Consider the following 12,183-nt stretch of genomic DNA (forward strand, 5'->3'; position numbering starts at 1 on the left):
ATCTAATCAGAACGGAAACTTTTCAATTGCATTTGTTTAATTCCTTATAAAGAGCTCAATATCTGTTTTATACTGCTGTACCATTTCTTCAGGTGACTCAGGCCATATATATATCTATATATAGATATATAGATATATATACTGTGGGCTGTATCAACCCTTTACATTCTGCAGGAAATTTGTTAGAACACCCCAATTTTTCATCATGTTAAGATAAAATCATCACTATTAAATAATGCTGTCAAACAGTAGCGAATTCCCATGAGTCAATGCCCTTTGTACTAATTTCCTTAAAGGTTATGCAAACAGCATAGAAGGAAAATGTGGAATTTATGCAAGAGTCCGTATGTGCAATTATGTAGAGCAGGAGTAATTTTAAGCCCTTTAGAAGGAGACATGTTCTGATTTTAAACAGTTTTAGTGGATATTGTTATACTACTTGTTTTTTCATTTTCATTTTGGTCAGTGGATAAACCATTTATTCATCATGCTAAATATTTCAGCTAATATTTTAGCTAATTGACTGCGCATTATCTCTTCTCTTTTTCAGCCATTTACTGTATTAACAACTATCAACATAGCATTTAATGCAGTGTTTGGTCTACTGTGACTCATTTGTTTTCCCTCACTATGAAACACAACAAGCAGTGACTCAATATGTGAATATTTTATAGTCTTTCGATCAGAATTAACGTTTTTTTTTTCCTTTTCTTTTTTCTTTTAACTCAAATTAGCTGCAGAACTGTGGGTGATTTGGTGAATATAGCTGCAGAAGCTGGTGCTAAAGTATCTGGTTATAATGTAAATGGAAACACAAAATAAAAGATTAAAAAGTAATAAAGTGAGAAATGCAGGAATAATAAATAACCGGGGGAAAACATGTTTGAGGTGTGACTTAAAGAACGTGACTGACTTCACCACCTTGTCTTAACCATATACTGGATAGGTATTATACACCCCACTCCTCCCACTGAGGCAAATCCTGCCATTGTCATGTTGCAGACAGACATTCATGGTGTTCGTTGGCACCTGTGCCTTTGTACACCAGTGGCACCAATGCTGGGTGATGAGAGGTAATTGTCCTCTTTTAAGAAGCAACAAAGTCTACATTATAGGGTCAAGACAGGAGAGTGCAATTCAAGGTTTTTATACTATGCTTTGCTTTTCTTCCACCTGCTGATTCCTTTTCTGTTCACTTCCTTTTCATTTGTTGGTAAAACGAAAACACAATCATTTGATTAGCTTTTTAAAACACACCCCATCCAAAACATGTGCTAAATTTATACTTACCCATTGTGTTTAAATGTGATGCCCAGGGGGTCTTTTACAAACTGCATATAACAAGCTGGGAGGGAGGGCCTGTTTAATTATAGCCATATACCTTGTGTGTCACAGCACAGATGCCAAAGGGCACCTTGGTATTTGACGCTCTGTCAAAGAAAGCAGCCTGGTAATCCTTACACTTGTAATTTCGCCCGCTGGTGTATTTTTCCTGTTCTCCACAAACCGCAAGTGACTTTTTATCCAAGACCGTTTTAAATTTGTTGATTTTAATCATATAAAAGTACCCTAAAGTCACATTTTAACATTGTAACATTAAAGTAAATAATAACTCACATTGCAATATAAGAGCCTGTATTTATTCTAACGTTTTATACTTTCAGTTGCAGCATATATTTCAGATTTATGCACTGTTGTTGTGGTGACTGTCACTATGGGTAGTGTTGCTATAATAATAAGAAGAAAAAGACTGAGGAATATTTTATTTATCCCAAATGTCAGGTAATTACTATGTTACAGCAGACAGAACATAAAAGCAAGGTAGCTCAGAACAAACACCGCGGGAGGAGCTCAGTTAAAAGAAAACACAAAAAAACTGACGAGCTCAATGAGCTCAGATTCTAAATGGCATATAATAAGGAGCTTTAATTTAAAATTCATGCAGATATTGCAGTATAAGTAAAGATCTTCTGTATCTGTTCTTGTGGAAGCAGAGCTCAAACAGAGACAGTATTCAGCAGCAAGTCCACTGCGTGCTTCAGAGGGTCATCAGAATCCATTAAATATCCACATCCATTCACCACAGCCACAGTCACGTTGACGACCTCTACGTCAGCTGATGGAGGAATACGAACAGTGTGTCTATTCAAACCGGATTCAAACAGCAACAGCGATGACGAATTCCGCTCTTTGAGATGTATGGATGCTTTCCAGCAGCCATCAGTTCAATGTTCAGGCTAGAGAAATGTTCCTTCACAGCTACTGCAAACCCTCCACATTTCTACTTGCTTACACATTTCTTAATGTTGCTGTTTTTCAGTGATCATAATAAGCACTGGAATTGCGCCAAACAAGAGGCGACTGTATTCTTAAGACATCAATATGCGATTTAGTGTTTTCTGCTTTGTATAGAAGAGCAACGTTTTGCTTTTTAAGATAAGTAACATTGTAAAAGTTGCAGGAGAAAGCAGTGTGCAGGAGCCAAAATGCACAAAGTTACTCCACTGTATGCCAAATAGGTTGGTAGAGCAAAAATAAATAAATAAATCAGCTGACTTCTACTGAAAATCTCTAATGTATATAACTTTTTTATGTTTTGGGGGAAATGCCAAGTCATACTCCATGAAACAGATGAGCTGGCTGTTTGAAACAATGGTGAAGGACAAGCACCTGAAGCCTGTGATAACCACAACACAATTATCTCCGACTGCTACAGTATGACCCAGAGAAATCTGCATTAATTAAAGCACACACAACCAGCCTGTTAATCCCGTATGAAAGTGTCAGAGAGAAGAGACTTGTGTTTGTGAGGTGATTAACTCCGAACCGGAAAGATGCTGCGAACAGCACTATAGGCTCTAATGTCAGCGATGTTGCTGCTTGATGTTTAATGCCCTGATACTTAATCAGAGATTGATGTTTACCAGAGGGAGGAAATGTGCTGGATGTTGATGTCGAAGTTTTAGGTGTTATTAATGAGAAAAAGCCATGAAAAAAAAGGGCCTTTCTTACCCTTCGCTCCCCCTCCCCCAAAAAGGTTAAGTGTTTCAGACAGGAAATCTGTAATTATCTGCTGAGCCTAAGCTTCAAGCAGCATCCTGTGAAGTTCCCTCAACCAAATCTCAAGGTGACTCCTCTCTGCAGAGGCACCAAGTTTTCTTTTGCTAAATATACATTGATGTTCCGCTTCATAGCCACCACCCTGATACAATAAGCAAGGCAAACATTTCCCAATCTACTGCTCTTATCTTTTATTCTGCTATGTCTGCATGTAATCTTTCTATCATATTTAGTATTGTTGATGCATAATTAATTTTCATTTAAAGCAAATTCTTAATTTCTGATTATCTTTTAGAGATAGTCGGGTAAAAGAAATACCATTGTTGCCCTACAAAATTTATTTAGTCATCCAGCTCCTTTCATATACACTGCAATGCCTCTATGGATGTTTTTTTTTTTTTGCTTACGTTTTTGTGTGTGCGTTTCTGTTGTCAGCTTATGAAAGCGTTCTATTTTTGTGGGACAGCCTGCTACAGCCTAAAAAAATGTCTGTACAAAGCCTTGAAGTCAGTCACATGGAGCTGGTGAGTTGCTGCAGGAACATTGCCACCTCAATTATTTATCACTGAGTCTATTTTTTCACTTATTAAATTAATTAGTTAGGTAATTAAAAGTTACATGTTTTAATTAAATTGGCATTGAATTCTAACACAGGGCCCCTACCTGAAAGAAAGGCATCGTGGGATGGAGTTCATCAGCTTGAATGAGCTTGAGCTTAAATTCATTCCCATTTGGGAAGATGTGGATAAGTAAAAAAAAAAAAAAAAAGAATTATCTGTTTCATGCTCTGTAACCATTTCAGTCACTGTCTTTGTGAACAGCATTTGGAGATAGTAGCACAGTGCATTGTCTTACAAATGCTAAGAGCAATGAGTGAAGCTGAAGAAAAAAGGGTTTAAAGTTTGAAAGATTTCGCAGAAAACTTCATGCCATAGATGTTCTGGTTGTGGACTTTAAAGGGGGGAGAACAGCATCCGTTATTTCAACTGTTACATACATAAATACATGTGTTAAAGGCAGCTTATTCAAAAGAAATCACTTTTAACAAGAGCTAGAGGGTACCCCTTACCTAGGGGCAAGCTCAAGGGCTGAAAAATGAATGCCAAAACCTGCAGTTCCTCTAATAGCCATTTGACGCTGGCTCTAAAAGCAGTTAATTTCTATAGTTTATAGCCTGGTTTTGGCTTCTTTTAATAGATGTGCCTTTATAATAACTCTAATTGGGGTGATGTTTTTTTTAAAATCAGAATTAATCAATTAAAATACATAGGAGCAGCTTTTGGAAGCTACCATGTCCATCCATCTCTACAGTGTAGAGATGGACATAAGCCTATTGTATGCATGTGGATAGAGACCATCCACGTACACCAAAGGCAGAGAAGAGAACTCCTAGTTGTTTCTGTGCACCTTCACACTCAAGATATAAAGGATCATTGCTGTGTTTTCTCATCTGAGTAAGTTTCCCCTTCACCAAAGAAACAAAATTATGATGGAAAGAGACACTATGACATCTAGATAAAACATCTCCTTAGCCTCATCTCCTAAACTGAAGTCAGGGGTCCAACATACAAAAGTGTGCATGAACATGCTTATTGGCCCAATTACTTACTGTCAATAGATTAGCCATGCGACCTTCCCATGACAGCTGACAACAAGCTGGCTAAAAAGCAGTGGGTTATAAGCTTGAGTGTCCTAAAAGTCCCAAAAAAAATATCTCTAATAAACAGCTTGATTAAATCTTCAAACCATATGAGAGTTTATTCACTAAGTATCCAAGTCCAACAATGTAAGTAATTGACTAATGCTAACCGCAGCTAACACAAGCTAACAGCCGCTAAAAAAACAGCCACACTTGCCAACAGAAAAGTTCAAGATATCGTCAACTCACCTCAGTATTGCTGTCATTGGAAAGAAGTGAACTTAACTGACTCACTGCCTCCTGTCATAAAGATTAAATAAAGTACTAAATGGCCTGCATTTGTATAGCGCTTTTCTAGTCGATAGGACCCCAAAGTGCTTTACACTACATTCAGTCATTCACACACACAGGCGATAGCAAGCTACATTGTAGCCACAGCTGCCCTGGGGCGCACTGACAGAGGCGAGGCTGCCGGACACAGGCGTCACCGGGCCCTCTGACCATCACCAGCAGGCAAACATGGGGTTAGTATCTTGCCCATGCAGTCAGGAGGCAGCCTGGGATCAAACCACCGACCTTCTGATTAATGGCTGACCTGCTCTGCCACCTGAGCTACAGCCACCCCCAACCAAACAGACTTGTTAGCTGAGGTAAACAGCAGACTGACTGCTGACACTCACTACAGCTGAACAGCAGCAGTTGTTGGTTCCTTAGTGAGCTTTTTTAATGGGATATCTGACTAATACTACAATAATACTACTCAGTGCTGTATGATCATTCCAGAAGTTTGTGCTCAAGTTTTAGTGAGTAAACCTATGGAATTTTAGCATTCTTTTTGTAGCACTAATTGTGTGTGTGTGTCTGTGTGATGCACTCTACTTTATGGATATGTAACCAACCTTGATATAGTTAGTCATGTCTGAAATAAAAACAATGTCACATGGCTCCAAAAAAAGCCAACATGTCAGTAGCCAAAAATCTAATAGTTATGTTTCAAAATGTAAATCCAAGACCAGTAGCTCATGTCATGGTGGAATTGAATTCAGGACCTTCTTGCTGTGTGGCAACAGTGCTAACCACCGTGCCACCGTGCTGCCCAATAACCCCAACTCTAACATTGTATTTTATAGAAAGGCAAAATTGGCATTTAAATTAAAAAATGATTTTTTTAATGTGTGTCAGTTAGAAGGATTAATATTTTCTTTGCTCCATGATCGCGAAGACCAAATAGCTAAAATGTTTATATATATATATATATATATATATATATATATTCCCTAGAATTAGAGTTAGAGTTAGTGTTGGGTCCTCACGAATGATAATGACGGTTATGTTTGTGCACTTTTGTCCTTATATTAATAATTGTCATTTAGCATGGCAAGTTTATAATCAAGCTGAGCTATGGTTGAAGATTTAGCCACTGCCTTAATTGCTTAGTACAGCAAACTCGCTAACTAAAATAATTCATTATCAGAAGTGAAAAGTAAAGAAACACAAAGGCGGGCAGCTCTACATAAAGGGTTTGAAGTTTGAGGTGCTTAGTGATACTGCACAACTGGTGTCTGAACTGCAAAACCTTCCTTTTAATCATCGTTAGGCTCGCTGCAGCTAATCATCACAAAACAAACAACAACAAATCATTTAGATGTGCATCTAAAATTTTCATGGATCTGCAAACTAATTGTATTTTTTTCCTCCAGCCCCATTTGAATAAAGAACCTCCCATTAAATGAGATATTTATTAAATAATCCAAAATATACAGTTTAAGGTGGTTTACTCCCAATGAAATCAAGAGAATTCCACTAGAGACCAACTGTTTTTAGGTGGTTGGCTTAAAGAGTACTCCATGATGATTTAAGATAAGCTGCTGTCTTATTTTTGTGGTCTAACAAACTGTTATGTGGATCCCCCCCCCCACTCCACCCAAAAGTCACATGCTTCTGTGGTATCTTTTCTACTTTAGCGAGGTAAGATGTCAGCAACAGTAGTTATTCTGGCTTGGCAGCGCAGATTAAAAGTGAGTGGATAAAAAGGTTCACAGACAAATACAGAGAAATGTTTGGAATTCGTTTCCTTTGTTCAGCTGTGCAAAGGATTTAGCTTTCGGTTGGTGAAACATTGCTGAGAAGAGCTGTTTATATAGTTGGTCTGTGCGGTCATCGCTACACGTCTACGCTGAGAACTATGTTGACACAACAGTTGAGATCGCACACATACTGTGTGACAAACTACCACAAGATGAGGGAAGCCATCATCTAAGGCATAATTCTTGTGCTATCACTGGGTATTCATTTTAAGACATGAAAGCCTGAGCTTGAGATGTCTCGGCACCCAGCGTTAGTGCACTCTTACCAAGTCATTGTGATGTGAACAAAGAAAATGGAGCTAGTGAAACAAGAAAAATGTGTACAGGAAAGAACAAAAGAGACAAGTTAATGGAAACAAGATGGAACACTTTTTTTTTCTTCACTTAATTAGTGTTTTGAGGAATAGTAGCAGCACAACGAACAATGCGTTTTTTTCGAGAGTTTTATTTTAAACCTTGAGTAATTATAGCAAACGTGAACACACTCCAGTTACATAGATAATTACCTGTAAACACATCATTAAGTCCTTTATATCTCCAGTCAGGGTAGTTTGCCACTTCCTGCACCACATGTAATAACAGCATTTTGTTGTTTGGGGTAATTTTCTACATTTCTGAGTTAAGGCGCTCTATGTCTCAATTATTTACCTTTAATTAATTGCAAAAAATATTTTATATTAAGGCTTTGTGAACTGTGTGCCAACCTTTAATGTAGGAATAAGGTTTTGAAAACAAGGTCTCCACATATTGAATGTGATATCATGTAAGTTATGTGGGAAAAATAAACAGCAGAGGGAGGCATAATGTAGTTGGTTTACTTTTAACCATATTACATGTTACGTAAGAATTTCGCTGGTTGCTGGAACCTGAAAAACAAAACCCTTTGCCTGCCCCGCCTCAAAGCCTATTTGATTTGGTCCACTTTAAAAAAGGGCATGTCAGAAAGATAAATTATACCCAAGCATGCTTTGTTTCTCAATGTAGAAATTAAATTCAGCTTTTAAATGTATAAATTAAATGGTTATGAAATTGCAGGAGGTGGAGCCCGGAGCACTGCAGGCTCCTGTTTCTGCTTTGCTAAATGACTGCATGGATGGAATTACTCTTGTGCACAGCTATAGATTTTTTTTCTACGAGGTCTTCATCATGCATGTCATGATATATATCTGACTTACAGTCACAGACCAACCATAACTTACCAGAAGTGAGGTATGTCCACCTGTGGCAGTGGAACAATAACAGTAACCATGCAACTAAGCGTGAGCAGGCTTTGCTGGATTTTTATCTGATGGTTACACTGAATGCTCCTTGATCCAGATGGTGGCCTTTATTTTTCTTCTTTTCTGATGAATAAAACCTTTTCCTCAGTAGCGCAGAACCTGTTGACTTATTTGTCTTTTGTCCCCATTTCCTCATTAGTGACGCCTTATGAGTTTAAAATCTGTTGAATTCAAAATCATCGAACTGTAATCACTAGTGCACAGATATGCTCCATAATAATAGATATATCGCTTACAGATAAACGCCCCAAGTGGATTCACATGGCTAAAGCTTACTCAACTAGTGGTTACCTTTTGAACCAGCCGTACTGCCTTGGATAATTACGTTCTGTTTCTCAGGCTATTATTCATCAGTTAAAGGTCAAGAGCATTGTTTGCAACACAAACTGCGCCTTGCATTGTATGGGCCAGCACGCAGTCTTCCAGTTGCTTAGTCGCTTTTGATATGCATGTGAATGTCAAATTAGAGAACTAAGCCCTAACAGGCAGCCATTACTGCAAGTGAGGAGCCTTTGTGTAAACCTGAGGTCTAATCACTTATTCAATCACTAAGCATTGTCCTTGCTCCCCTCCACCCTGCCACCACTACTCCCTCTAAAAAGCGTCTGATTTTCATTTTCTAAAACCATGGATACACTTGAATAAAATATATATTTCTGCCCAAAGCCAGGGCCTAATTGGTTATCTGAAGTACTAACAAGGTTCTCTTGGCTGCTTTAATTAAACGCGAATCCATTGTCATGTTAACTAGTTAATTAAGTGAGACGAAGATGATCTCTAAGAACTTTCTCTTATCAGATGAGATACTCTGGGTTTTGCTAACAAGTATACAAAATGTTCAGTACACTGGTGATTATGGAAGCCTCTCCCAATCAGCGAGATGCTGAAAACACAACAGAAACCCAAAGTCGGATCTGCGACGCTCATCTCCAAACTGTCGCCAAGAAGGACAAGGTGGCACCGAGCCAGAATGGCAGAACGCGGATCAGATGTTCCTCTGTTGCACGAACAAGGGAAAGCACCCGAAAGCACCCGAAACTGATGTTTTAGCTTAGAGTAAGATCAGGTGCTGCTTTATGTGCTCACTAAAACATCTATTTTAAGGCAGAATTCCAGGCCATCACACACACACACTGCTATCTATATACAGAGAGCAGGTTTTTAACCCTCTCGAGGCAGGCGTTGCCGATTTGCAACAGTTAAAAACTAACAACCTGATTACCCCACATACATATTTTATGAGTTTTTTTTACTCAGAAGTACCACTGCAGGACTTGGTTGTGCATTAGCAATAAAAAGTTTAGTTTGAGCCTGAGTGGGTTAAAAGACAATGCGTCTTTATACATATTCACAAAAAGGGAAAAAAAAAAACCTTCTCCGTTATTTAGGCTGATGATATGTATTCATAAATAAGCCCCAGCTGGATGCATATCTTTCTAAAAGGAGGGTTGTTTTTTTTTTTGGTTTGTTTTGAAGTGGATGCTCCTACTGCAGTGTTTTGCTATTTAAATATGCTCTGCACTTCACCGTCAAGATCCATCAAAGAAACAATGAGGAAGTGAACATTCATAAAGTTCCAATAATGTTTTGTAATGGAACATTACACTGTAATGAACAACCAAAAATGGTTCTTTATGGAGCCACTAAAGTGCTGTGAACCAGAGAAACGCAGCTCCTGCCATGTGCTATATTACTAATAGATCTGCTGACTGCAGTCACAGTCAGAACCATTAAGGATTTTAAATTGTTCGCTCAGAATGTAAAGAGTCTGTAATGCACAATTTTGTTCAACTCTGAAGAGTCGTCTTCCTAAGAGCAGTGGGTAACTATTATCCTGCAGATCACCTGCCCCTGGAGAGGTGAGAGTCCTTTCACCTTGCACCTGCTGGCGTTTGGCACCACACGCCTCACACATTCCATCTCCGCATCTGGACTCCACCAGATGTTCTTGAATAATTTCTCATACAGGTGAAAGTTCCTTCCCTTCGCAGCTGAACCTCAGCTTCTTCTGCCTCTTTCTTCCAATTCGGGTACATCGAGACATGCTCATGCAATTTCCCCTCTGATATATATATATATATATATGTGTGTATTTTGCACTTGAAAGCCTTCGCTGCAATGAAGGGCGGTGAAAAGTTCGAGGGAGGGACGCTAGAAAGGCCCCCTCCTTTTTCCCACTCATTTCATTTGTCCCCATGCTGAAAAATAAGACTTTAACCTGATCCTGAAGGGTAGCATGCCTCAGATGCATCACAATGTCCAAAAAGCAGATGGCAGTCTAGCAGGGCAACAATTCTTTCTCTCAAAAGCTGAATAATACATGCATATCTTGCTGTGATCCAGCGAATTCAATAGCCTATAGAAAAGGATTGCTCTCAACGTAAACCATTTTGCTAGAGGCCGTGCGCCTTCTTCAGGTCCGGTCTCCCATAAATAATTTGACTTCAACCTTCACATGCATAAAAATTGCAACTTGTTGGTTATGAAAGAGAACAGTGAGGATGCACTTTGAATGCCAATGTGGCGATGAATAAACAATGGCTCGCTGCTCCAGGAGCAATGCAGAGCTGCCAGGAGACATTGCCTAGAGTCCGCAGGCTCTCTTAATGGTTTTTGCCAAAGACAGAGCCTTTCAGTCAACTGTGAATGGGAGGCTGTTTTGATCTGGTGGGGAACACTTTAATAATTTCTAACAATGCAACAATTCCCCAGACACTTTGGACAACCTTGGCTGATTCCCTCTGATTATTCTACTGCCCTCAACTCTCTTTAAACCATGGCTTAAATGGGCTTTCTGTGGCTACAAGCTTAAGGTATATAAGTATAGTATCACACTAGCTTTTAAAGCTCGTCTTCTACAGCTAATTACGCTACTACAGCTAACTGGAAGAGCATATCTTTGTCAATAAATGAGCTCTTTACACATTTCTACATCACATCCAGGTATTTTTCTTTAATAACCTGCACAGTAATTCAAAAGCAATACAAGCAATAAAATAGTCAGGATCCTCTGCAGTGTTTCTGAGCAGATATGAGATGTCTGAGAAGCAAATCAAAGTCTGTGATCTCCCCTGAATGCAGTAGGAGCTTATGTTGTTTCTGCAGTGCTGCAGTGCCACCTGGTGGTGAGCACACGCCACTGTTAAAACTGCTCCAAGCTCTGGGACTCTCAGCCTGAGGGTCAGAATAAGAAAGATGGAATAAATACATATTTATTTAAATAACTGCATCATTTATTCACAGCATTTTAGAAATTGATTTATAACATCACATTTCTTGATTTCTTCACATCTCAGATCTTTAAAAAAAGTAGATAGTTAGTAGACTCTTTGACTAACGACGCTTCATATTGTAGTTCCATAATGCCTGCTTAACTGCACAGAAAAGCTTTGAAATTTTGCTTGTTTGCTTAAGAACACTATTGACACAAAATGTTGTTTTGACTATTAAACCTGGTGGGATGAAGATTCATGTTTCAAAGTTTATTAGCTCAAATCCTGGAATGCTTTTTTTTTTTAAGTGCTCCAGTAGTTTCTTTCTCCAAACCCAGCCTGCTGATTCATAACGGAGTCACAGCTTATAACCCAAATTCCTGGGAAACTGACTTTACACATAAAATGTCAATTTGCAAGTCATTTATATGTCGTAAACCTTTTGTGACTCAGCAAAATCTTGTAAATGGCACCAAAACCAGACTTTGCTTTTAGTGAAAAACTAAAAGTATGAAAACAAGAAAAACAAAAAGGTCAGGAAGTGTTTAGCTAGAAAGACGTGAGCTTACCAGACCTCTGTAGCCTCACCCTCTAATGGATGCATTGTAGAGAAACACCTGTTACACTGGTACACATCTACACATTTTATTTTAGACTGGTTTTTTTGTGTTTGCCTGTCTCTTAGAAACAAAAACATAAGTGCCAAGTATGAACCGTAGGCCAATTTAGACCTCAAAAGCATTTTTTAAGGTAACAATTAGTGGTAAAAATTTACAAAAAGGCATATCTCGTAGCAAGCAGAATTGTTTTTCCAAGACTGTAGAGACCCCTAGAAATTAATTAGTTTAGATGAAAGCCATTAAAGTGTGTTCTTCGACAGCACTGCGGCCTATTGTTGCATTGTG

This window comes from Haplochromis burtoni, unplaced genomic scaffold (assembly GCF_018398535.1).
Source record: "Haplochromis burtoni strain Fernald_Lab_line unplaced genomic scaffold, NCSU_Asbu1 Contig_216, whole genome shotgun sequence".
In the NCBI taxonomy this organism is placed as follows: domain Eukaryota; kingdom Metazoa; phylum Chordata; class Actinopteri; order Cichliformes; family Cichlidae; genus Haplochromis; species Haplochromis burtoni.